This window comes from Accipiter gentilis, chromosome 27 (genome assembly GCF_929443795.1).
Source record: "Accipiter gentilis chromosome 27, bAccGen1.1, whole genome shotgun sequence".
In the NCBI taxonomy this organism is placed as follows: Eukaryota; Metazoa; Chordata; class Aves; order Accipitriformes; family Accipitridae; genus Astur; species Astur gentilis.
This window is the reverse complement of record NC_064906.1, coordinates 13964622-13992282: the sequence shown is the minus strand read 5'-3', so window position 1 is coordinate 13992282 and position 27661 is coordinate 13964622.

The window sequence follows — 27661 nt, the reverse complement described above, 5'->3', positions numbered from 1 at the left end:
TACTGCTCAGAAGAACTGCAATAAATCACACTAGAATTTCTAGAGGAAAGTTGCAGGGTTTCTTTTCTCTGGTTTGGTTTGACTCTTAAACAATTAGTTTGATTATTTTTTCCTTATCAGATTTCCTATAATTAGAGGCTATGAGGAAGATCATTAAATAGTAAATGATTTTTTCATCAGCCATATGGTCACCTCAGAGATTTAGGAATCTACTTTAGGCCCCATCTGTGCCAGTAAGAGTTTACCGGCAATGTCAAGAACTCCACACTGTACACAAATGGACACGTAGCAGAGGAAACCTAAATATAAGGTGACATGGTGCCACAGACAGTTTGTGTACATATCCAATCTCAGATGCTCAAATTTGGCCCTGGGTCATACATGTAAAGTCTGACACATTATGGAAAAAAGGAAATTCATAACTTGGTTATGTAAGGTAAGGAGGGAACTTTTAATTCATATTAAAATTTACGCCAATGTAAAATGGTCAGCAATAAAAAATTGCCTTTTGGATAGCAATGGTTCCATGTCTTGGTATAAACAAGCTAATTATATAACACTATCTGCTGAAACTATCTGACTCTTTAATAGTCTTTGAGGTGGCAAAGTTGAAATCAGTACTCGCCAATTTGCAGCATCTGGTCTGGAAACACTAATCATGAAAACTCTCTTCTAAAATCAGGGCCCAGCTATAACAAACTGTATTGCAGGTAAGTTCCTAAATGGAGCCAAAAGGTTGGGTGATTACCTGAAATCACTAAACTAGAAATTAACTCTGAAAGGTTGGGTTTCTATCTGAACCTGGCATTGAAGGAAGTGGATATGAGTAATCTTTGGAAATAAAGCTCATCAGCACCTCATTCTACCTGATCAGATTTACAAATTAGGATGTAGATTTTATATAAACCTGTCCCTTTTGGAAAATTCTCCACTTGTCTATGTTCTTCATTACAAGCTAGAAGGAAACAGTTTTTATGCTGCTCATGATCTCTCTCACTGATTCTGGGCTAGGCTGAAAATGAGAAGTAAAACATAAGACGTAAGGTTTTGCACTCTGGGGTCACTAGGAAAATAGGCTTTAGTTTATTCAAAGTAAAGTAGTTCATAAGTGTGCAAAAAGATATCTCTCTCTCTCAAAAATAAAAAGGGAAAAAGAAAAAAAAAATTAAAAAACTTAAAATGTCTGTTTCTCCTTTATTTTCCACTGAAACACTGTGAAATGTGTATTAGTGTTTGGTTTTTTAAAATTTTACAAAAGAATTGGTCAAAGTACAAGTAAGTAATTTTGTGTACAGATCAGCTTCTCTTTTTAGATAGCATTCTTAAGTTTAAATGAAAGAGCCATTGCGCTCATTGCGTAACATTCCATAATGAAATGTGTCAGGAAAGATAGTAAGGGCAAGATTTTTTAAAAAGTGGCTGTAATTTCCAAGTGTACATTTTAGAGCACTGAATATGAGAAAAAGACCTTTTTTAGTTATTTTTTTTTAAAGAGCACATGCTCTCAATTTCTATGCAAAGTTTATCAAATGGTTGACCAAATTTAGGGAGTCACTATATTCATGTCACTAGCGTAGTCACTAGTAGTATAGCAATAACAATAGCAACAGTATAGTCACTACTAGTAGTACAGAGTTACTAATATTCATGTACTGAAGAACAGACTTGAATGTTTTCCACTTCCCTCTAGGACGTACCGTGGTTGAAACAAATTGTCACCCTACCAAAACCAACTGGGTTGATGTAATATAAATCAGTACAAAACTTAGCTATCTCATAGTATAGATTTACCGAGAACTAGCTGTTTACAGAGTCAGAAGGTTTTTTCTGTCTCCCTTACAAAAAGATATTAAGGGCCAAAGGCAATATAAAGTGCCATGCTGTCTTTTCAGTCATAATGGCTCAGTTACAACGTATGGTCCCAGCTGGAGCAAAGAGGGCAGTGCTCTAGGCCAAGCTCTCTTCTCTAATTCCCTTTTAAGACTTCATACAGCAATGGAGCACAGCTAGAATCACTGCTGTCCCTAAAGCACAAGGTCTGTATGTGTCTTGCAAAAGGATTAAGAGTGGGTAGCCCCAGTGCTTATGTGTATAGACAACAATTTTCTACTATTCTATGACCACATGCAAATGGAAAATATGCTGCAATGCTATACTCACAGAAGAGAACTCCTGAGAGTTCATATACAGAGTATGCATTTAAAGATTATTTCAGGAGGATTATCATGGTCTTCTGCAACGTGAAGCCGTAAGGTTTTGAGTTTTAGATGTGGCTGACCACAGATTGACTTTTACATGATCTACTTGTCATCACATATCACACAAGAAAAAAAAAAAAATAAAGTCAGAAGTAGGCTTCTATCTCCTTTTCAAAATTTTAAAACCAAAAATATATTCATGCTATGTGCATGCTGACAGCTGAAACATCAGCAGTCAAGAAACAGTAAATAAAGAAAAAGCAGAATATCTGCAAATAAGTTTGGACCAGCTCTAGGGTTGCCGTAATTTAAATGTACTGTCAAAATGGGTAGGGGACCCCTGCTTCAAAAAGCAAACAAGCAAACAAACGTGAAACTCATGGTGCTTTTCAGGTGAAGGTTCAGAAGTGCTTCACTAACTGGGCTGATCTGGGAGCTGACTTTATTGCTCATGTATATGAACCGTTGCCCTGGTGAAAGGCTCTTATAGTTATATATTGTTAATTCAGCTAGCCAGACGCAGTGCTTCGGGATAAACAGTGATAAAGCTACACCTCAAGTTGAGAAGAGCAACCTGCAAAACCTGCATCTTTTTCCATTCACAAAAGAAGGAACATACCCAAAGAGGGAGAAGTCCTTTGTCTCCAACTCGTTCAGGAATTACAATAAGGACGTCATTGGGCTTTCTGACATCATAACGGCCCTAGAAGGTGTGTTTTAACAATGCAACTCACAACAGTCTGTTGCTTGCCCTTTTCCAACCATTTTGTGATTCACCTCCCATGCCCCTCATGTAAGTCTCTAACCTAAGCCATAAGAGCCCAACGAATTATTGTGATTCCATGATCACAAACTATCATCTCACATACTCTGTGCAGGACTTTCTTGTTACTGAGCAGTACCAACTGTTTGCACTGAAAACAAATATGTGCAAGAGGATTTGTATGACCTAACATCCATCTGAATGTTTTGCATCTAGTCTGAGACAGTGGTCTACACTCCCTCCCTAGGCAATGGTAGATTTATCTCAGGTATCTTTGACCCTTTCCTAAAACAAATCACACTCTATCTCCTTATTACAGAAGGAGCTTAATGAACTTAAATTTGACACAGGACTTTAAAATGTGTTAGATAAGTCCCACCCATGCACAGTACAGTTTTCTTACTCAAATTCTGGATCTTGTTCAGTTTCTCAAAGCTGTTACCCAGTAGATTTGGCATCCTGAGCGTGATGCTCCAGGGCTTCTATGTCAAACACTTTGAGAAAAGAAGAAAGAGGAACAGAAGTACTTCCTTCATTCATGCCATATATACAAACAAAGACAAGTGGAGATGATCTTATCATTTTAACAAGTGAAAAAAACCCTCAACTATGCTAGAGCAACTAAAAAAATAGTCTTCCCTTTTGATACAGCAATATGCTTCAGGCCAGTTTTTGAAGGCAAGTTGAAACTTTTGAGACTGTTCTCACTGATGAAAAGTTTTTTAAGATCTTGGGCTCCATTGAGCTAGTTGCTGGACAGATGTTGCCTACTCCAGATCTCAGAAAAGGGAACACAGAGTCTAACCTGAAACAAAATGCAGTTGTGTTACAATTGTGTTTTGCCAGCTTTCACCAAACAGAATAAAAACAAAAACTTTTTTTTTTTTTTTTTTTTAATCCTTTTGGCATACTATAGTTGTTACCTCTCTTGTTTTAGTCTTCTTTCACGTTGAAGAGTATGTGCACTCTAAATTTATTTAGTATGTAAGTAAGTACACTATAAATTTACTATTTACTAATTTAAATTTACTATTCCATTACAATTAAAAAGGAATCAGAAAGAAAGATGTTACACTTAGGGAAAAAGACATTTTAATCAGCTTTTAGCAATTAATCATGAATTGGTATTCAGCCTTGAATTGAAAGGAGGAAGACAGGTAGATGGAACTATGTCATCCATGGCTCCTACAGCAATTGTCGCATTGTTTTCCTTTCCTTTTTATTTACCTAAAGAGGTCAAACTAGAAGGAAAAAAAATAATATTTGTAGTAAGCAGACCATAAAATTTACCTTCTTTTAATGAGTATCAAACCTGCACAATGGAAAGCAATCACATACAAACATATTCAGGGGCAAAGGAATGCTACTAAATGTTGTATTTCAGTGCACTAGGTGGTAACAAATACAACATTGCAGCAACAGTGCCTTTTTGTAACAGAAAGACTACCAAGAACTCTCGAGCCTTATATTGACAGTCCTAAGATCTGAGGAGAAAAAAAAATAATCTTGATTCCTATTGCTTTAATGTATCACTTTCTACTAGTTGAGTTAACAACAGTAAGTTTATCTTCTCAGCTTTGTTTCCATTTAAAGTGATAAGGCCTAAGTCTCCTACAGTTCTGAAAAATTCATTACCTTACAGTTCAGTCTCAGACATCTATAAAGACTTTCACAACTCTCCAGAGCTCCACTGCTAAAAAGCTTTAAAAACCTGGGCCTTCATGAGTGAGATATTCCCAAGAAAGGCTGAGAAATGACCAGCCTGGAAATTACCTGTAAAGGCAGATCTTCAAGCAATGGTCACCCAAGGGTCACCAAGTAAGGGTTGGGTAACTGAGCGTTGGGCCTGCATCCCTCTTTGTTCACAAAAATCAAGGAAGAAATACAATTTCATAAACAAAGAAGCTGGTCATCGCACCTCTTTGGAAGGGACTTCTGGAAAAGCAATTCCTCTCTCTTCTTTGGGACTTCACTCAGGCTTTGACATTTCATTATGAATTCTGACCGAATACAGGTGTGACTTTCTACTGGGAAAGCAGAGTACCCATCCAGAGCACGTCAGGATGCCTGCCAAAGCAAATGCATAAGACAACACAACTGATGGAGCACAGACTCTTTGCACATCACTGTAGGCTTTATTTCATTGCTAATGCTCCACCTAATTAACCTTTGGCTGGGTTACTATGGGGTGGAGGAGGACGTGGGAGAAAAATAAGCTATCTGTCATGGTTACAGGGCTAGCTGCATCCCTCTTCCCTTCCTTACTTCTCTGAACACACCTTGCCCTTTCCAAGTATGTAATTCTCTACCGCTTTGCGTGGACCACTGCACAGCGTTTTCCTCCCTCCTCTGACTGTGCTCTGAGCTGGCTGGACACGAACAAGTCAGACCCAGGAACTGGATAGCCATTTGCAGAGCACTGAGCCTCAGTTGGTAAGCCCCACTGAGAGACTAACGGCTGCTGGCTCGTGTCCACGCAGGCAGATACTTCAGCTCTACAAGATCCTGTGCATCAGCTGCTCTTGTGCAGCCTGTTAAACTGATATTGGCACCTATGAAATTTCTGTTCAGAAATCCATGATCAGCAGTAAATATATCAGATAAACCACCTTATTATTTAATAATGCCTTGACATACAAAGAATAAAATTTATATAAAAGATTTGAAAGCGAGAGCTGACATTCAACTCTACTGTAATTCAATCCGTTTTATTCTTACAGTGACCAGTAGAGCAAGCTACTTCGGGTACCTCGGTCCTGGTTCCTCCACAAAACTTCCCCCATCATAAATTACTGCAGCCTCACTGGTCATTTGATCTCAAAGTCTAAAATCTACTCTCAGAAATAAGACTCTGCCTGGGCTAGAGTGGAGCTAGCAGTTCAGCCAACTCTTCAGTGTTGTTGAAGAGTAGCCCAGCTTGAGTAACGGTTTCCCTCAAGGTAAACCAGTTGTTCCCTCAGTCAACGTCCTTGCTAATGCCAGAGGACAGAGACAAGGTAAAGATTAAAATGCCTTCCTGAGCTGTCAGCAGACAATCTGACTGACAGGAGATATGGCCATCCTACCTTCTCTTTCATTTCGCTCTTCCTGACAAACTTTCCCATTAAAAGGAAACCATCAGCGTTTGCACACGCTGACTGAACCGCACAGCGCAGCCGCTCTGTTGCAGCTCTGTCCCAGCACCACTCGGAGCTAAAAGCTGGGACTGCCTCATTTCTCAGCTGCAGTTCGTTCCTTCCCGTCCTTTACACAGGTAGGGTTTAGGCGAGTCGATACCTCAAACATGACTCTGAGAGTCCACCTGTCAATAGCATGATTGACACTAGCAATAGGAACGGATTTGGGGAAGAGAATTGTCCTGCTGTATATTATAACTAACTTCATATGTAAACTGCATTTATGAGTCTGAGCTCTTAACTGATCAATTATTCTCAAATATTTCAGTGCTCCTGAGGAGCCAGATCTGGTCCGCTGGTTTCAGCCACCATTCAAACTGACAGCGAGGTCTTGTAGAACAACAAGAAAGTCAGAACAAGCTCACCAAGGTAATGCTGTAAGCACTTCAGCTAAACATCAAAGAGACCATCTCATATCTTAAATTAACAGGGAAGTTCCATATCCATCAGATTTCACCAGGTGCTCCTTCATGATGGAGATTTTACTTTAGCGGGGACGGGGGGGAAATACCTACAATGTGCCAAGTCTTCTAATGGTTTAAAAAGCCTAAAGAAAAAGGTGAGATGTGTTAAAAAACAACAGAAAAGATATGCTAGAGCATTATTGCCTATGATCGGTGCACTGTGCATTGCTGATTCCGGCTCAATGTTTGAAGCCAACAGCAATGTGCTTTGCCCATTACTAAGGCCCTGGACATGAGGACTCAGTAGGGGTGGGGTTATCACAGAATAATCACACCCTTGGGTACTGGGTACGCAACCACATCTCAAATCTTGTAACACCCCAGAGGTGTGATTATCTGCTGTCATGCTTTAATTCTTAATTAAAACAAGAGCTGCAGCTCAGATAAGATCTGTGAGAGGATTATGGTCATTCTTGGTTAGACAAGGGGGAACGTGTATCTTTGGAATTAAAATTCAGGTGCTTGGGTGAACTCTGCAATGCTGAGCTGTGCTTGAATCCAGCTTGTCTTAGTTTTCTCTTTGATATGATTTAACCAGGAGGCAGCACACACAAAAAGCTGCGATCCCCAGGAACCAAACACTGAATAACCCAATAAATTGCACAGAGCTACCATCATTCAAACATTTTTGCACTTTAATCACTTCTTAGCATTTTGCCTTAAATAAAACTGTAAACTTTAAGTGTGCTTCTAATGATGCTATAAGACTGATTCTTGTTACTAAACATTAGTACAAGTCACAGCAGCCATAAAAACACTGGAGGAATGTCTTGATGAAATGTGTACTAAACTACTCAACTCGCAAATATAAAGATGGATATACGGCCTGAGGAAAAATGAACATAAAGCAGTTTTGTGATTTTTTTTTTTTAACTTAATTTTATTTTTAACAAATATTAACCCAACTTAAGGTCTCTTTTAAAGGTTACATTTGCATTTACAAAGAACTTTCAAGCAATTTAACTACAATGAATTTTAACAAGGCAGCTTCCTGTCCTCAGTGCTTACCTATTTTTAAATTTTATGAGATGATTCTGGCAGAGTTTTGTAGCCGTTAAGATGAAAGTCTGGATGCATGCATACTTTAAAAGTGGAGGAGGAGGAAAAGGGAGAATAAAAAGAAGAAAGGAAAATAATCAATTTGGTATCAAATTTATTCCAAAGCCGAAAAGTGCATTTTTTTCTGATTGTGAAAGAAGACATGCAGGGAGGTCAAAGGTCAAGCAAAGAGGAGACAGTATTGTGTAGGAACTGTCACGCATCACCACCTATTTTGACATGCACAGGGCCGTTTGTTGTCTGTCGAACATGCAAATTAAGTGCCTGCTGTCATAGCTAGCCGATATCTGAAAGTGGAAAATGAGACCACCTGTAACCAGTGAATGGAGTGATGGACAAGCATTCAGAGCTCGTCATTTCCAACGCCATTCACACCACCTCCGAATTGCATATGACATGTAAAAATCTTTTCTTAATATTCACAACCGGGAAGTTTGGGGAATTATGGAGGCTTCAACTGCTGCATCTAATGGGTTCTCCAAGCAGACAGCTGTGACTGTGAGCTGGCTTGATAATTAGGTGTCCAGGAAGATTTTATGCTATGAATCAGTTAAAAGGGAGAAAAGAAAAAGAAAATAATGGCAAGCAAAACTCGCTGGAATGGAAATCATATTAACCCTTGCATGTCTTCCTCAGCACTTGGCTTTTACAATTCCTGTGAAGCAAGATTTGCAGAAATCAGACACATAATAATTTGTCTTCTGTCTCTGAGCCGCACTGTCTTCCTACTCAGAAAATTTCACTCCAACCTTGTTTGATGCTTTGTTTTCCTGGAGAGAACTTAGAAGCATTAAATCTAAATATACCAATCCCTCTACGATTTGAAAGCAAAGGCAAGGCTTTATTTGAATTTCTCGTTAATATGGTGCATAGGATTTTAAGGAACAGATTCATTGTACGAAAGTCATGTCCTGTCATGTGCCTGTACATATGAAAATCAAATAGTTTAGATAGCTCTTTTGTAATCCTTTGCATGTTATCCCTACTTTTGTATGCATATCTGTCTTTGTGCATGGGATACCATAAATACCACAGGCAGTATAATGCCAAGAACAAATGTGATCTCCCTGATTTTTACTTTTGCTTGATAAATAAAGCTGCTCTAAAACACTTAGGATAGGAGAGTTTAGATGTGCCCAGACACACAGTAAGCTCACAAAACCTGTTATTTTATTCAGGCCCTAACTAATTAGTGCCAGTGTTAATTCCTAAATGAAAAATTAAGCTCTTCAGTTTGCAACCTCTGTGCTGTGTTCTGAAAGCCGTTCTGGGTGGGTTTCCTTTCAAACATAAAGAAGACACGCATACGTACGGCAGGCAGTCAGCATTCAGGAAGGTTTTTCAACCTACTAAGCATGAATCAGAATTCAGCCAAGGAATATTGTCCACCAATAATTCCAAGCGTAACTAGAGAGTTTGGGGAGCCTGTCTGAAGTCCTGCTACACAAAGATTGCAGCCCTGCTCCAGGCTCCTGAGGAGTGAAGGCAGGCACTCAGAACCAGAAGCAGGCAAGTTACTAGTAGGATAAACAAGCTTCTCTGAGTCATGCAGTAGAAAACCTGTATTTAAATTAGTTTTATTTTTTTAAAAGCATTACACTTTTTCATTTACATTCTGCGAAGCTGTAAAGCGTGGCAGCTGTTCCACCGTTGTGCACAACCTGCATTCCCTGCTGCTCTGATTTAGGTCTCCAGTGATTCTCTCTTCCCTCCTGTGGCAGGGAGAGTTTAGAGAAGCTGAAACAGGACTCGCTGACCCCTCTGAGTGGGGCTGGGAGGGAAAATCAGAAAAGGAAGGAATGAAAAGAACTAGTGAACACATACCCAAGAGAACAGGAGCATAAAAGACACTGGAGAAAGAAAGATCCTACCTGCTCATGTTCAAAAGCCATCCCTATCCCATCTTCTCTTGACTAACATGGCTACCCTGTCTCTTCCTCTGTGTTCTTGTCCCACTTATTTTAGACCTGTAGGTTTTCTCAGAAGCACTACTTCTCTTAAGTTTCCATATGCTCTATGGAGAAAAAGAGAGAGAAGCATCTCAGGGAGTCCCAGCCATTTCCCAGCCACAAGCCAGCAAATGCCATTTGATGGTTCACATCTCTAAGACGTAAAGTAGGAGAGCCTGAATCAGCTACCGCTCAGTCAGTACTACACTGACGGGCACAGCTGAAGTGTGCAAAGGCATACCTAAACACAACACTGAAATACTATCACTGTTTCTTTCTTTCTCCCAAACGCGTTAGTTTGCTGCTGGGCAGACAGAAGTGGAAAAGGCAAAAAAACTGGCAAGCTCTCTGTTTCATCCCTTCACACCAGCTCCACAGAATAAGGTTGTTTCTCTGTGCCTGAAATCAAGCTCCAAACAGGACTTGAAGACAGGCAGCATGAGGGTGGCATCTTACTAATCATGTTCTAATCTACACACAATAGAAATCTAAAACACCGACAGTTAAAAACCATCCAGTGTGTGGATTTCCACAGAACAAAGTGCCTGGCAACAAAGTCAGATTAAAGATTTCTTCTTCAAAACACCTTCCAATTACTATCCGCATGCAACACGCTCACATGCCCCAGCAGTACGTTTGCAACTGCCAGACTGTCAATGTGACCAGAGTTGAAAATATCCCTCATCTTTGAGCATATTCCAGCCTTTTATATTTTTTAACTCCCTACAAAATGGGAGAAAAATAAGCGTAAGCCTCACTGGCTGGCTTCTGATATGTCCCTGAGCCAGCTCACTGCCTGCAACATCTCTGCTGGCACGAGCAGGAAGGCAGCACACTGCCACACAAAAAAACAAAAACCTGCAGTTTCAAGTAGGACTTAAACTGGTATTGTTACTGAAGGACTACGTAACATGGATCTACAACCAGGGCCACACTGTTCATCTGCCTATTAGCAAGCTAGGTTGGAGTCCGAGAAGTTGGGCTCCACTTCTCAGTGTGGCTCTAGGCGGTCAGTTCATCTCCAGCAGCATGGGTACACCAGGGTCCTGATACTGCTCTTAAGGTATATAATAGATTGTCATTAATAATAACAATTCTCTTTATATGTATTTTACTTTTTTTCTACTATACAAATTAAAGCAAGCTTTGTTTTCTACATACGAGCTATTAAAATAAGATTCTACAACCTTCAACATCTGGCAATATACTTCTCAATATGGCTTGCTCCAAGTTTCAAATAAGACCTAATAATTTTCAGATATCAAAAATATGTCATCAGGTAACACAAGGTTGCTATCTATCTCCATTACACAAGAAGTTAGAGAGATCAAGGCCTGTCAGAAAGCTCTCATAAGGTGAGAGGGGAGAAGTGGCCATCACGTGCCTTCAGGTCAAACCAAGGAGGGACTTGCACACCACAGTTAAGCAGCATCACTGTGAGACTACCAATGGTAGTCTCATTCAGGCCAGACTTTTTAGACAACCAACACATTTCCTAAATTTTTATTTCACTGGAAAAGTTTCAAACAGGTCACAAGCTAGCACTAAATGCTTTCCCAGCACTGGACTGAGTAGCAGGGACAAGGGGAAGTTTTTTTAAAGATAATTCTGTTTGCTAACATATTGCAGTACCAGAAACCCAAACCAATGATATTTGAAATGTCTGCCTGCAGTACATCAGACCACACGTTGCCACTCTTTCCTTGCAGTAAGCAACATGTCAAGCAGAGCACCTGATTTGCCTGTCAACACGCATAACAATGGCAGAGTATTTGTGGAGGAAAGATCTCATGAACGCAATTATGTAAGTCCTTCTACTCACTGTGGCAAGTCACACTCCTTGGAGCAGATCCAGGAAAATAGTCCATAGGGTAAAGTGTTACATTGCCAGCCTTGTCTGACTTAAACATGTCCAGGTCAATGTAAGCCACCAAATACTCATCACTTCTGAAAATTCACCTACCACTTGCATTCCTTCAATAGTATTTTGCCACCTAATCTGAGACTTGTGTTTCTGCAGATAATTCTTGTGGAGGTTTTATTTGGTTTTCTTAATTTATTTCACGTGCCTAACTTGAACACTCATCCTATTGGCAGGAATGCAATCCAAGGACGCAGAAGTTCTCTTTATTCTGGAGAGACTTACAATATAGATTGGGCAGACAAACAAGGCCCTTCATTTTTTTATGATGTTTTTGTAGAAATCTGCTTATTCTGTCAAAAGAATCTCTCACTGAGAAGCAGCCGGACTGAAAAAAAGATAGTAAATGACACTGAATTTTACTGAACTAGGTTCAGCCTTAAATAAAGCAAGTCAATGGTTCTTTCTATATGAATGGAATTTACCCAAATACAAGGCCTGTTTACCATTCAAACACAAGTCCATTTAACCCTAACACTAAAAGCTAAGTGTGACTTAAAAGTGGTGTAGACACACTGAATTTTCCCTCTTCACAAGGCAAATTTTCACCCTAATTGAGCAAATAAAATAATAAAAATTCTCAAGAGATTTCTAGTAAAATTTCCAGATTATATTACCTATGTATTATATTATCATTAATATCTATTTAACCACTACCTGTATTATGAAAACTTACTTGTGCAGGAAAAATACTTTGCTTGCTTTTGTACACAAGATAATTAAAATATTCAGTTAGTAGTAATATTTAAAAGCAGCCCCAGAAAATTTTATCCCTATATTAATATGCAAACAGTACTTCTTTTTCTGATTATATTCTTCAGTTTCCAAGTTAATATACTTAAGCTTTCTACCAAAAGAATTTCCAACAATAGAATGTGCCAGTAATAAGGAAAAAGAAAAGTACAAACATGCTTTTCTACTCACTTTCTAGATAAGCTTCATTCCCCTATCATTTTTTAATTGATGGTTTTATAAGTATTTTTTCCATGTGACTTTATCTAGCTATTTTAGAAATACTCTCTTATGACTCTCTACAGATTTCTGAAATACATACAAAAGCAAGTGAGAGGAAAACACAGTGCGACTATAAAACGCGCTGTTGGAGGAAGTAAACAGCAACAAACTAACTAAACAGCATACAACAAAAACAGTGAGCACCACGCATTGTGATGAAGTCCTCAAACTGGAGTTTTATGATGGCAGCTTAAAGTTTCTTACATGCCCTTGTGTTGCAGCGCTGAATGAGCCAGGGACAGCTGCACCAATTCTACACAATTAGTCAAGGTCAGACAGTGGAAAGGGAGGACACTCACTATTTGTCAAGAGAACAATGGCAGGAGGCTCAGCTTTTCTCCGCCAGGAATGACTGTTCGCTACATGCATTCAATCAGTGGTGAAATTATGCCTGGCCCTTTTTTTTGTATAGGAGAGAGGGGCAACCTTTCCAGACAATCGAAGTGTAAGAACTAACAAGGCAGAGCAACAGCACAAAACCAAGCTTGTTTTAAGTACTGAAAGCATATGTTCTTGACACAAGTTAATGTTTTGACACTTGCGGAGACGAAGGTAATAATTTCTACAAGCTTTGAGTAAAAACACTAAACCCACTTAAAACTGTTCCTTCATTACTGATTATCAGGGTTGCAGATTTAAAATTAAAAAAAAAATCGTGACAAGGTACTGGCAATTATTTTGCTTGCTCTGAGGAGGTTTGGTGTTTTGTGTTGGGTTGGTTTTTTTTTAAACATGTATTTTTCATAAACCTAGAAACATATTCAGAAAGAAAAGAGTTAAATTTTGGACAAAGGCACTTTCCTCAACATAGGTAGGCAACCAGAGGTGGAAAACAAGAAAAACAATCCAAAGCATCTGTCATTAGCAGGAGGGGAAAAAAAAAGAAAAACAGAACATTTTTAACAATGAGATTTTATTTTAGTGTGTAATTATGTGCACTTGGAGCTGTATTTTGAGTTCCTTTATGACACATCACAAATAGAGAAAAGGCAAAAATGCAGTTAAAAATAATGGATATGAAGTAGTAGTTTTGATACAGAACTCTCACAGTACTGCGCTGGAATAAACGTGTTTAATTGTGTAAATTCTGTCACTTGTATGAACAAGTGTGGGGATGCAGAATGTGCTTAAACTATTATGTGGAGACTATACTGAGACCACCTTTTTAAAAAGCACACTATAAATTTAGATACATTAAAAATGATTCATATTCACTGCAAAAAGTATTTAAGCAAGTTTATGGCAGTTCTGAATGCTAACATACTTTTAAGTATTTTATCATATTTGCACTCATCAAAGGCAAACAACTTTTAGATACTTAAGGCGGGAATTCTTACAATTATGGAGTTTGAAAGCATTACTCTAAGTACGTGTAATTAAAAACATCAAAGGGCAAATTTTCTTTTTCTGGACACCACCTGAATACTAGATCGCATTAGCTTTGGAAGAAAGGAATTTCTCCTTCAGGTAGTTTTTGCAGCTACTAAGGCTGCACAAGCCACACCTGTAGTTGCGCACTACCATAAAAGAGGAAAGGTTAGAAATCCACGAACCATTGTACCAACGCCTTCTTCCCCGGTAAGAGGAGTAAGGCCAGCCCCAACCATACCTACCTCTTCCTCTATTGCTGTCCTGCAGACACATCAGGATGTTTGAAAACTTCTTTTTTTTTAAATGCTCACCATCTGTTTGGTGGTTTTTTCCTCCAAAAATCTTTCCCCCTGTGACCTGAAGCTGCATCAGCCCTGCAGTTAAGAAGCCATCTGCCCCAGCAGAAAAACTGATTCTGAAAGATTCAATAAGGGGAGGAAATGGGAGAGATTTTACTTTGATTTAACTTCACACCCAAAATATCCTACATTCATGATAAATCTCTGCTGAATTGTATCTGAAAAACAGGTTTTTAATATATTAAGTTCAGAACATCTCTTTTCACCTGGAGCAATTTAGAGAAATCCTTTAAAGCAGCACACATTTAATTCTTCATGTATCTAATAAAAACTGAGATTTGACTATATGAACTGTGCCTGTTAATTGAGACAAGAAACTAGTGCAATACCTTCTAATTCTAAATCCTTAATGGCACTTTGTTGTTGCATTGTTTACAAAGCAAGGCATCCTTGACTGGTTTCTTTATCATACTTCCAATGTCAGCTGAATAAATTAGAACAGGAAAACGTCAGAATACAATGTACCTTTTCAAGCCATTTGGCTTAGTAAAGCAGGACAGATTCAGGAAAAATCACCTCTTTTCCAGTCTGGTGGCTTTGCAGGAAGTTAGTGCCTTTTTCTTCAAGTTTAGCAATCCCTTCCCATCCTCTCTTTCCCTAGACAGAAGCCCTGTGAGGTAAATGAAATTTGCAAACGAAGTAACCACTGAGGTCACTTTCAAGCTGCTTGCCATACACCTTCTATATTGATAGGTACAGCTACTGCTTCCTGTGATGAGAATATAAACTTAAATTTTGTTCATTCTAATCTTCCTTTCCCCCAGTTGACAGCGGAAGCTTTGCACTATCCTCCTCTCACTCGCTCTTATCTCTTTGCTAGAAGGTGAAGACAGGCCCCATGTTTGAAAACGGTGCTGATCAACAGAAAATAGTCAATCTCATCTAACACTGAACAAGGAAATTTATTAGAAAAAGGAAGACAGAATTTCTTAAGCTATTCCAGTCTTTTCAGTAAATCTATCATAAATCAAACAGACTAAAAATGCCGCTTAGGAATTACTGGATCTGAGAAAGAACTTATTCAAATGAATTCATCTAGCTAAAGGCAACTGTTATTTAACTGCATATTTTGAATTTTTCAGTATGAAAAACTAGATATTTCTATTCCATACTGACTTTTCACATATTTGGAAGGCTGAATTTTGAAACCTCAGAGCACATTAGGAAATAATATTTTGTGGCATTATTGAGAGGGTTTTTTCCCAAATGTGTCTACTGCCATATCTAGCATCAGTACCTGACGGGTTTGCAAATTTTTGCACACAGCCCAAAAATGGAGAAGTATTGCTTGGAACTTTTAACAAGTATAAACTATGCAAGTGATAGCATTTTACATAAAAGTTTTACCCACAGGGGAAAAAAAAAGAATAATAAAACCTCTATTAATGTTGAATATCTAGTAACTTACAAGATATTTTTACAATATTCATTTAAAGTCACTATGTCACCTTTTCTCTGAACACCATCAAAATCCAGATAGAAATGTTTCAAATTGGAGCAAAATCTTTTAATATTATTCTTCCTGAACACTGTGGGCTGCAGAATGTTCCAAATATATCTATTCAAATATACATGTTCCTTACATGAGTAGATAAATGTTTTTACATGATTGCAAAACATGTCTAAATGCTTTAATTCATTAGCATGGTTTTATGATAGATATGTATTCTTCTTAAAACTAGGTCTAAATTTGACAGATGTACAGTTTACCCATGTAGTAAGTAAGAATATACAGCAGCTTCAGGTAGTTCATAAAACAAAAGTCACTGATGGGGAATAAAATCCTATAAACAACATTCAGTACAGTATCCAACCTGTCATTTTGATAGGACATTTCTGCATTTGACAGGGAGTGTCTTTTCTTAAAGGGGTTAATAGAGCCACCACTCATGTATCACCAAAGTTGAACACAAAAGTCTATACAGACTGTCTAGGGAAGGGCAGATGGATAGGTAAATTAGAAAACACTGAAATAACTTTCTCACTGCTATAACAAGGAGGGAAAAGAGGAAGTAGGAATTTGAGAATCATTAATTCCTTTCTGATATCACTCATAGTGTACTAACTTAGGTCCCTACCAATGCCGAGAGCCTGAAACACAGGAAAGTTAACTATAAAGACCTGGGTATAGAGCAAATGATAAACTGCTGCACAGTTATACTCCAAACACACTGTTAACTCTTAATGCACGTTTCTATGAACCATAAATAACACTGATTGCTGAATTCATTCATTCTAGATGCTATGCTGTACTGAAAACCTCTGAAATAAAGTTGTTTGAAAGAGGGCAAATTGATCCAATACCAAGGCATTATGGACAGATCAAATAAATCACCTTCATTTAAATCTAATAAAATATTTCCAGTTTAACAATATTCATTACTAAGAGAAAGCACTTGAGCAGGCAAAATGCAGTTCACACAAAATTTACATCATAATAGAAAATATCATTGGCAGAATTCGTGTTCTTTAAAGAGAAAACCACAGCTGAACTAGAACTGAAATAAGAACCTTTTTCTGTCTTTCTAAAATTAAAGGAATTGTGATGAAGGAATCACAGTATGTGCCTGTAGAAACCAGAAATTAAAATCAAAATATTCTCTGAAATTTGATATGAATCAAGATCAGAAATTCTACTGTGAACTATCCCAAAGAAAGATAGACAGAATTATACTGTAAAGCTGAAAATAAACTTACTTTCCTAATAGAATTTGTGAGCCTGTATTACTGGACATTAGCAGGAATTTCTGCTACTATAAATCCTATGTTTTGCAGAAACACACTTTGAATAACTTCACTCTTATCTGTTAGTTGCCTGGAATACTTGCAGGAAAAGAACATAAAAGTAGGAGCAGCCATCAAAGCATCTAATTTAAAATTCAATAGTTTAAAAAAAGAAAGAATTTCAAATCTGCATCTACTGGTTATTACCTCCAACAGACTAAGATAAGACCTTAAGTTCTGGATATTTGATAAAGGGCCTTGACTTTCAGAGGACAAGTGCTCACCACTTTCTGAATCATTAAGTAGAATATTAAGGACTGTGTTCCTCTATCCTGGCAGTAGCATACCATATGATTTAGGTGATGAGTCACTGAGCTGGAATTTCGATGATCAAATATTCACAATGAGATCCTTGAGCAGGAGCTACAGACCAAGACCAAGAATTATTCACAGAAGTTATTGGGTGAACAGTTTTGAATAATGAGCACATATGAGAGTCTTTGCTTATACAATCTGTGAAGAAAAAAATATCAATTGTGGAATAAATTCTTAATTTTAAATTAAGTATCTGGCTCCAAAACATATTTACTACATTATAGTGAACTGTAAGCCTAACTGTAAACTGACTGCCCTTTGCATTTTCTAAGTGCCAAGTTTTCACAATAGCCATGCACTGCAAGAATAAACGTCTGAATTGAACTGATGGTGTGAGCTCGTTGTGGAACACAAAATATATTGCTTCTTTGATCAAAGGTCAAACCTACAATAGTAATGTAAACACACACTGGCTGGGCATAAGTGAGAAGTCTTTCATAAATTAAGCAGAAGTGAAAGCTGTCACTAGTTTCTTTTTATGAGCTTGTTTGATGACAGTGGCCTGAGGTACCAATTAAAGGGAGTTACTTTATGACATTATTAGTGCAAAGTGTGTTCAAAGGTGAGCCTATTTGTCATGCCTGATTAGCACCAAGTATGGGAAAAAAAAATTAAAACGGTAACAAACCAAGCAAAATCTGTTTTTAAAAAGATCCAGTCATATTGATTTGACTTTCATTGCTCAACTACAAATTCTAGTTCCTTCCAGCTTTGGTTTGGTTTGGTTTGGTTTTTAATTAATGATTCAGAATAGAATTTTTTACCAACCCACTGGTACTATGACAGCTATTAATACTATAGTGCAGATAATTTTACTGTCTATTTTGGTGGGAGGTTTTGATTTACTGGACTCTCTAATCATGCTGTTATTTCACCCTTTGCTTCTCTCATTCTAACCCACTTGACGGATTCTCCTACGAGCTCATCACTGAAAAAAAGAGCATGTAACCCAAAATCTTCAGCCATTATACTGGGCGACAATTAGGCTTGCTAAGCACAGTTTCAACAAAATCTCAAAATTCCCTAGAAAAACTCCAAGACTTTTGCATACTCTTCTGGAGAGATGGTCTAGAACAACATTTTTCATCCCAAAGTCAGGAAACTGGTTGAAACTTTGACACTAGATGTTCTGTAAGGGTAACCTTTTCCTAGAGTGTAATAGTCAGTGGGGCTTTCCCGTTTTCCCACTTCCTTAACTAAAGAGGTTTTGTTGACAACTCTCCAAAATTCCTGATTTCAAAATCTGAGGTTGATCCAAAGTCAGTGATTTCAATAGTATCCATTTTTATTAACAATCTGTAAAGCTTTCTTCTAATACTAGTGTGGAATCAAAGCAAAAAGTTACAATCGAATTCCATCATATTTCAGAAAGCTCGAGGAGACAGGTTACATCTGTTGATATAAATCCTAACTCTCAATTTTTTTATTTTTAAGTACAATCTAAGAAAAGTTTTGTTAAAACATCACCATGCACCTAAAAGTCCTCTTACAATGGTATCTAGAATTTGAACTATGAAACTAACTCCTCTTGCCCTCTGTCCTAAATAGGACCCAACAGAAGCCAGAAAACCCAGCAGCAAACCTGCATAGCTATCCCCCTCCCTCCAGAATATTAAAACCCAACTTTTCATTTCATTACAAATCCTAAATACGAGTCTACGTTAGAGAATTCTGTAAAATGAACGGCATTTCTTAGACAGTAACTTTTTACCTGAAGAACTGTACTTGAACTTATTCCAACAGTGAAAACAGTGGCTGCATCTATTTCATCTTAAGCCATCAGGAGGATGTAGATCCACTACATGCATACCCTGTACCAAGAATCTAGTCCCAATGGGTATGCAATGTATAGTCCCCCAGAGCTGCGCAGATCAAGCACACAATACATGTACTGGTAGTGGGTCCCCAGCCCACTGGCTGAGCCCCCTTTACAGAGGGAACTCAACACACTGAGATATGCTCGACAACATTATGCAACTGTCTATTGCGTAGCACTGAAAAGTTTGTTTACAATTTTTACACCCTTCTAAAAATGCAAAAGATGTTACTGCTTTCATTAAAACTACTACGAAAACAGACTTCTACCACTGAACTGCATACACAGCTCGTGTCTTTTCACAGATTCTATGGGAAGAAATTATGACATGATCCTAATCAGATTCTCAGCCTAGGTTTTTTTCCTCAAAACCTTCTGGAAGTTAAATGTGCCTATAAATATGTATTCCATTTGGCTGCCCAAACGTCAAAGCATTTTAATAAATTGGGATTCCAGTGTAAGACAAGAGAATTCTATTCAAATCCATTAAAAAAAAATCAGAAGCTAAATAAACAAAAATTCAGTCATCAAAAAGAAATGTTTCTCCTTTGACAGAGAAGCAATAAGTAATGTTTATTTTAGATTTAATAAGCCAAACCACGTTTCTTAACTGTATACCTATGCATCTTCATGGGAACTTTTCCTAGGTTTCAAACAGTCATTAGATGAGTAAACCTGCAACAATTTCTTGCTCTCTTTCCTTACTCTCCCCTTGTCATGAACAAGCCAACCTGATACTTTAAAAAGTAGCCCTCACTTACACTCAATCTCTCCTTTCTGATCTTTGTCTCTTGTTTCTCTCTCTTCTTTACCTTATTTATCATTTTTTCAGTACTATACACGTGTCTTCCAAATTTCCAATATAGAAGTTAACAACAATCTCCTTTTATATTAAAAACATGAAAGTCAAAAGAACTGCTGAGAAAAAAACCCCAGTTTTCAGCTTCACCACATTAATTACAAATTACTTTTGGCGCCAATGTGGGTGTGAGTCTTGGAGTACTTATTAGAATTGGAAAATAAAATACTGAGAAAAACTTGGGGGCCAGGTGGAGACAATGTACAGACAAGAAAAAATTAGTACAGAATTCTGGGAGGCCTATGAAATAGCAAGCAAGTGTTGTGGAACTTCACCACTTAATTAGGTCAGGGCATGAATGCAAGATTATGAAAAACAGCTAATTAAAGCATCTTGTAGAAAGCTATCCCTTCTAATAGAAAGGCCAGCCCAAAAGGCAATAAAGTAATAGGAGGGAATCACACCTAAGCACTCTTATTATGAATTAACACTAATGGTAAAAAAAAAAATCACTCTCTACTAAAAAGATTGAGTCAAATTGAGTCACAATAGCCAAAAGGTTTACAGACCCAGAGAAGAAGAGGTGACAGCAGCAGCAGTAATTTCTCATTTTCCCTCAAAGCCTTCCTCTTATTATTTATGGGAGATTGACAAGCTACTTCAGAAAAATTAAACCAAGGAAATGAATTTTGCGTTCCGGCCTGAAACTGTGGAGTCTGTTGCCATTCTTGCAGGAAGAAGCCAGGCTAGGATCTGCCTCTGGCTATCAACAGCTCTGCCGTTAATGCTTGACACTTCTGCTATCCCATGACAACATTTTACCCTATCACCAAACTCACCAGTGCTTTGACATCAGCATTTTTCTCCACTGATTCAAAAACAGTAGTTTTGGTAAAATATGTGAGTGAGTCTGGGCCTTTCTGCCTAAGCTAAACATATGTTCTTGTATTGTTTCTCTGCCCAGAAGATGCTCTGAATGTTAGTTGTTCTACGCTACATTAAAGCACCAAAACAAGTCTTTTGTTCCAGGGTCTTTCGCCTGTAGAGCTAGAAAGGATTTTTCTCCTCCATCATTGTCTGTGCTGAGGTCAGGACAGGTTGGAAGTATTGAAGACCACCTACTGATTAAGGCGAAGTATTGAGAGTGTGCAAGAGCATTATGCTGTTGCAAACGCTGAGCATCATTCCCCACATCAGTGTGATATTTCTTGATTAAATAACAAGCACCACACCGAGCATTAAAGGTACGCTGAGAAGGAATTATCACCACTGTTGCCTGACTTACAGAACTACCCAATAGAGAGTAATACTGGGATCATTTGGAGGTATCTTGCTTCATCACTTCCCTAATATTGCTGAGGCATTTGGAACTGATGTTGTCCCAGTCACTCCTGTTACTTGTTCAACGTGAGCAGGAAGGCACCAGAGAAACTGATATTACAGTAATGTTTCCACTTGTTGTGGACTGGATACCCAGGGAAAGATGATTGCAGAATGCTGAGTGCGTCACTTGCACATTTCCCAGCACACAAAGAAATGTGAATTCAAGCTCAGTAATGTTTCCTGTCTCAAGACCTATGCATGTTGCCACCCATGTGCAAACATAGAGCAAGGACTAATGCAGACTGCATACTTTAAAAAAAAAAAAAGTTCTGCTGAATTGTTACATACAAGACATACTGAAGCAATAATAATTATTATTGCCCTTCTTACACATTCTGTTTAACCACATAAAGGGACAATCAAATATACCAATGTTATTTAACTATATAACATTTCATTGCCCTAGGAAGTCCGTCTACTCAAAAGTAATTCCCAAACAGCTAGCTCTCCATCCATGATCCCTTCCTTTGTGCTTCAGCACTTCAAAAAGCAAAAACTGCTCTGATGATTTATCTCAATATGCTAAATTCAGGCAGCTGGGAAATAGCCTAAGATAAAACTCCAGGCTCCTATCTTGAAATTTAAAAAAAAAAGTTACCACCCAAAACTTACCCCGGCAATGCCTGCTGGCATTGCAACACAGAAAAGAAGACAAGAACAGAGAGTTAATTCTGGGCTTTCTGCTGTTATACTCATTTCTTTCAGGTGTTTTCAGTTCTACAAGACCTAACTCTTTCTTATCAGTTGCAAAAATATCCCCAAAATTCTGTTGCTTAATGACTGCTAGCATCCACTTTGAAATCTTCTAGCACTTTTTTTTACCAGACTTTCTGTTTTCCAAGTTTAGATTTACCAGTCTCAAAGACTGAGAGCACATCTTCATAGAGAAATCAAGAGATATAAAACATAAAGGAAGGGTAAAATATTCTGTAGTACTTTCACTAGTTTGTTTTGTTTTGTTTTGTTTTAAATCTGATAGGAAGGCTTCTGAATCTATTCTGATCTTACAGGATTATCCAACACATACCAGTTTGAAGAGGAAGCCCTTAATGTCCTGTCTCTGGTGTTGATAGTCAAGGTGACAAAAGTCTGGCTTACTTCATTATGCAGCAGTTGATACTAGTCAATGTATGGATGACTTCTGTTGAACTGTAATTAAAATTTAAGTGTTCCCATTATATTGCAAACTCTGTTTGGTATACTAAATGGTATAGGACTATAACTCTCACATAAAGTGATATATGTAGAAAAAGAGGTAGTCTTATTGCTAAGAACATGTGACATGCTCTTAAACCTAGTTAAATATGTTAGAAACCATCTTCAGATCTTGAAAAATATAATTGGCAATGTCATCTCACATCATATGGTGAAAGCCCAGAATCATTAGGAGAAACAAAGAACTATTTTACAATAAAACATTAGACTGCCTTCTGTCCTTTACGGCACACGTTTCTAGAGGAAAACGCAGAAGTATCCCAACTTGCCATTGCTGTATATACCACTTTGCTGTTTAAAAGCTGGAACATTAAGCAATATTCTAACAAACAAAATACGTCAGTATTTTCAAGTATATTCAGAAAATAACTCATTGTTTGATCAAAGACATTTTTTATACTGCCACAAATTGAAAGTTATCTGTATGTATGTAAATAAAAACAATAGTGAATGCAGCACAGTGGAAGAGCCATTTAACCTGTGAATTGCAAGGTTATTTTTGTAGCTGTGTCCTGTCTAACCAGTGCAGCAGATGATTTATGGTCTCCAGCAGAGCTTCATCATCATTGTTCTCACCTTTATTTCCATCATAGTTAATTAAAGGGAAGGTCATTGTCACCTTATGTTTTAAACCTTCTTAACATAATATATCACCCTGGGTATGCTTTAATAAGGGGACCTGTGAAGGAATGCTGTTATAGGAAAAAAAACTTTACAGCATAATCCATCCTGTTAACAATTACACCTTAGATTTACACATAATGAAAGTTAATAAGCAGACAGAATGAAGGCTACATCTTGATACTCATTCAAATCTTGATTAATTGGCTGTGTGATCTAATGGAATAAACAGTAGTATGCTTTTCTTGACTTCAGGCATATGTATGAAGAGTGAGTTTCTAAAGGGAAGATCTTCCCTTGAAATAATTTTAGCATACAAAACACTGTGCCAGTGGGAAAGAAAAAAAAAAAAAAAAAAAAAGCAAAGCACATATTTTAAATATTACCAAAGAAACCTCTTTTGATGTTACATGTACAAAACAAACCACCTTTAAGTTGAAGATTGGCTCAGACAGATTACAAAATATTCAGACAATGAAGACAATGGTTCTTAATACAGTTTCAGTAGGTGTTAGCATTTTTAAACCCCCGGGGGAAAAATTCAAACTGACTTATAATTATCTACTAAAGAGAACCAACTCTCTAAAACACACACAGATCCAGGGGAAAAAAAAAAATCATTTAAATATATATTTAAAGATTTACTCCAGAAGATCTCCCAAAATCTTCTATGCTTAATCTATATTAAACATTTTTTTTAAGCTATTATGCTGTTTATACAATCAGCCAAAATATGGGCTAAGCATACATGGAAAATAGAGTTCCACAGCACTGCTGTACTTGTTAGCCACAGACAGTTATGGAAAACCTGAATGCTGAGCACTTTATGGCTTCCCAAGCTTATCTCCATGCTAGAAGACAAAGATGATTTTTATTATAGTATTAGTGGACTGTAGTAAAAGCCCTAGAAGAGACAATATACAAAAGTATGGTGCTTGTTATTTGCATGTATAGTGCCTCCTGTCTTCATACTGTAAATACAGCAGCCTTCAACTAGCTGATATGGAGACAACTTGCCTAGCTGGAGGCAAGTTTTTACCTCAGTTAACTGGCCTGTGCAGGTAAATTATGGACCACAGAACCATATCCCTCCACTGATAGCTAAAAAATGGCATCCAGGGATGAAAGTCCTGTCCATCAGCTCAGCTTGGATCACTAATTTTGCCTTCCTTTCTCTACACACCAAAATTTCTCCATCAGTGGAGAAAATAGCTGCTCTATATGGGACCAAAACCATACCGATTCAGGACCTCCTCAACCTGGTTGCAGCACTTCTAGTGTTGCTTCCAGTAATGGAGTATGCATCTCTGACACGTTAGTACATGTATAGTTTGTGGCTCTAAGATTTGTCTTGTGCCACAGTGGTGTGAGGAGTCATGAAGCAATTTTATGGTTGCCCTGAAAGAGACATTTTTATCAACACCTTCCAATGACTTAGCTGGAGACATCGGGAGAAGAACAGCTAATAAACTGCCACTTGGACAACTTGCTCTTGACACCAGCAATACTTTTGAAAGTATAGCTCTCCAGACAGCAGAAATATGATATTAATACTCTCTGGAGACAATATAAGTACATCATCTCCTTATTTGTCTTGACTTGTCTCTTGGCAGCATTAACGAAAACCCCAGAGGCCCGAGATCGACCTGTGAGAACTTCCATGGAAAAGTCACAGACCAGGTAAAGACAGCATGAAAAAAGATTGTCATACACTCAGCACCATGCTGAAAAAATTGTGGCACCTCAAGACAAACGTATTAGCATACTCATGCAACAACAAAATGCATTCATGCATCTGCAGCATGTTGTTGTGTAATTGTGTGGAATGGTAGAGTAAGTAACTCTGTACACTGTATTCAGTCACCACAGAAGCAGCCTTCATTCTTAATACACTGATGTAAAACTTTTCTTGAACACCTTAATTTTAGCAAATAGCATAAATAATATACTGCAACAATGTTGATTTTTTCAACATAACCTGTGCTTACATCTAGCCAGCACTTCAGGAAATCCAGATGCAGTATTCTGCTATAGAGCAGCCAAAAAGCAAAGCAGGGAAGCGGGCAAGGATGAATATAGGTCTTATGCTTCCTGATAACCTAGCTGTTTGGCTTATTCTGTTGTGAAGTTCTCAGTCATATTCATTAGAGCAGTTCATTTTGCTTCAGGACAGAAGTATTTCACAGAGCAAAGCCTAAACCCAAGGTTATTACTTTAAATACCCAACTAGAGGAAGGTAGCAAAGGAGATCTCTCTTCATATACATTCATAAAAGGAAGAACCATGGCCACAAAGCATAATCTGCACCAGTTTGAACACTTGGAAACCTGAAAGAATCACCAGATGGTTTAGTTCATGTCCCAGGCCTTCCAATTATGTTCAGTTCTCCTGTGTTAATGTACAAAATGAGTTGTTTAGCTAAAGAACATCCTTTGCATAATCACTGCATTGCTTTAGCTCCTCTTGAGACGTGAGGACACCTCTTACATTTTGAGGCCTTAACATTTCTTACTTGATACTATTACCAGTCTCAAACATTCAGATATGATGAGTCAAACAAAAGAAAAAATCATGACCTCGATGCCAAAAATCCCATTGGAAAAAAAACCTTTATTTCTATTATGTATTTGACCTCCCATTAAGGAAGGTGTGTGCAAGTTACTGGGCCAACTCTGCCTGACATACAAAGATAAACCTGGCCCCTCCATTAGAAGATCCTGGTGATTAACAGGTAGTACTGAACTTACAACTTCTTATCAAATCTCAACTACTAGTTAACTGATTACTAGCCACATGAAGCTTCTCTGCTCTTCATACAGCCTTCACAGATGCATAATTAATACAACTTTCACATTCCTACATGGCTTTGCACCCTTCCCTGAGACCAATGTACTCACTCCTCCTGCACTTTCAGGGATTCTCCATTATCCTCTTCTCCTCCCCAGGCTTGGCTTAGCATTAATGGGAAAGAGAGGAAGGATGACTTATACTTGCTTTTTACAATGACCTTCACTACCTGTCCCTTCCATGAAAACTGGGGAACTAGAGGTGTCAGGCAATCAGATGAAGGGTCTTTCTGGGCATGGAGGCTGGCATTTCTCTCCTCTGATGGTGCCTGCAGCAGAGGCCAAAATCAAAGTTATGCAACATGTCGGCTCTGATAGACTTCCTGTGAGGCAAGAGAGATGTTATGTTAGCAAACAGGGAGAGTCTTACTCAGAAGGACGGGCAGTTCTACACAGCTATGTAAATCATTGCCTTCAGCTCATTTGAACTTCGCAGCGATGGATTTGATCAGACGTGGTAAAAAAAATTTCTCCTCTACAAACAGCTTTGAACAAGATTCACAAGGTTTGCTGTCTACACACTTGACAAAATTTGAATACCTCCACTAATCTGCAATAACTGATCAACCCTGACATTGATTATCCAGTAACAGCTCTAGCCTATCTTCACGATGAGTTGTTTCTCAACATGAGATTATGAAAATGAAAGAGTTGTCTGAAAAGACAGACCTTGGGATCCCACTGATACAGCAATTGTCTTCTACCCAGGCGAGCGATCCCCTTAGTAGGATTGCCTTTCTCTTGGCACCTGGCAATAAGCCTATCTGTGTTAGGAGGCTCTCCTTAGCAATGCAGTGAGCTGACCCTTCAGAAGCATCTGTGGGACAGACAACAGGAGGTCTTCCTAGGCCCTTTCCCAAATACCAGGGTATCATCTAAGCCTCCCTTTTCTCCTCCACATATTAGACAACAACTAAATCTTAGGTACCTCAAGGAAGTACTTCTGTTCAGGTGGTCATCAGCAGCAAGAATGGGATAAAAAATAAACTGTAAGAGAAGGTAAGTCCTAATGTGTCCTAATTTATAGTGGAGGAAAGCATGAGCTTTTTGGCCTGAGGGACTTGGAGTCTTTACTTGACACTGGTATTTAAAGTGACAGATGATTACCCAGAGAGGAAATAATGTGACATTAAAATATTCCCCAAGACATACAGCATTTGATACCTAGCCCAAGAAACCTAATAAAAATAATAATAATGATAATAATAATAAAATAATAATAATATTAATTCAGACTGGCTTGGGAGGCAGCCTGGTTAAAGAGTGGTTAAAATAAAAAGGGGGAAAAAGCTAGTGAAATGACCCTATGTCTATGTCTACGACCAAGATCTGGCCTTAATGCCTAACAAAACCATATAAAGGTTGGGTAGAAATCAGTAATGGGACTCACATGGGAACCATAGTGAATGAACGTTACTTACTGAAATGCCTACCTATCCTAGATGTGAAAGATCAATGATCAATATCATATCAGTAGCTGTATATCAGTCTACAGAAACACAATCTAGTATTATATATACCAATACATTCTCAATTAACATCCAAAAAAACCACACTCACAACTCACTGATGACATTCATAGGTTGTAAACAAAGTTTTGCACCCCTA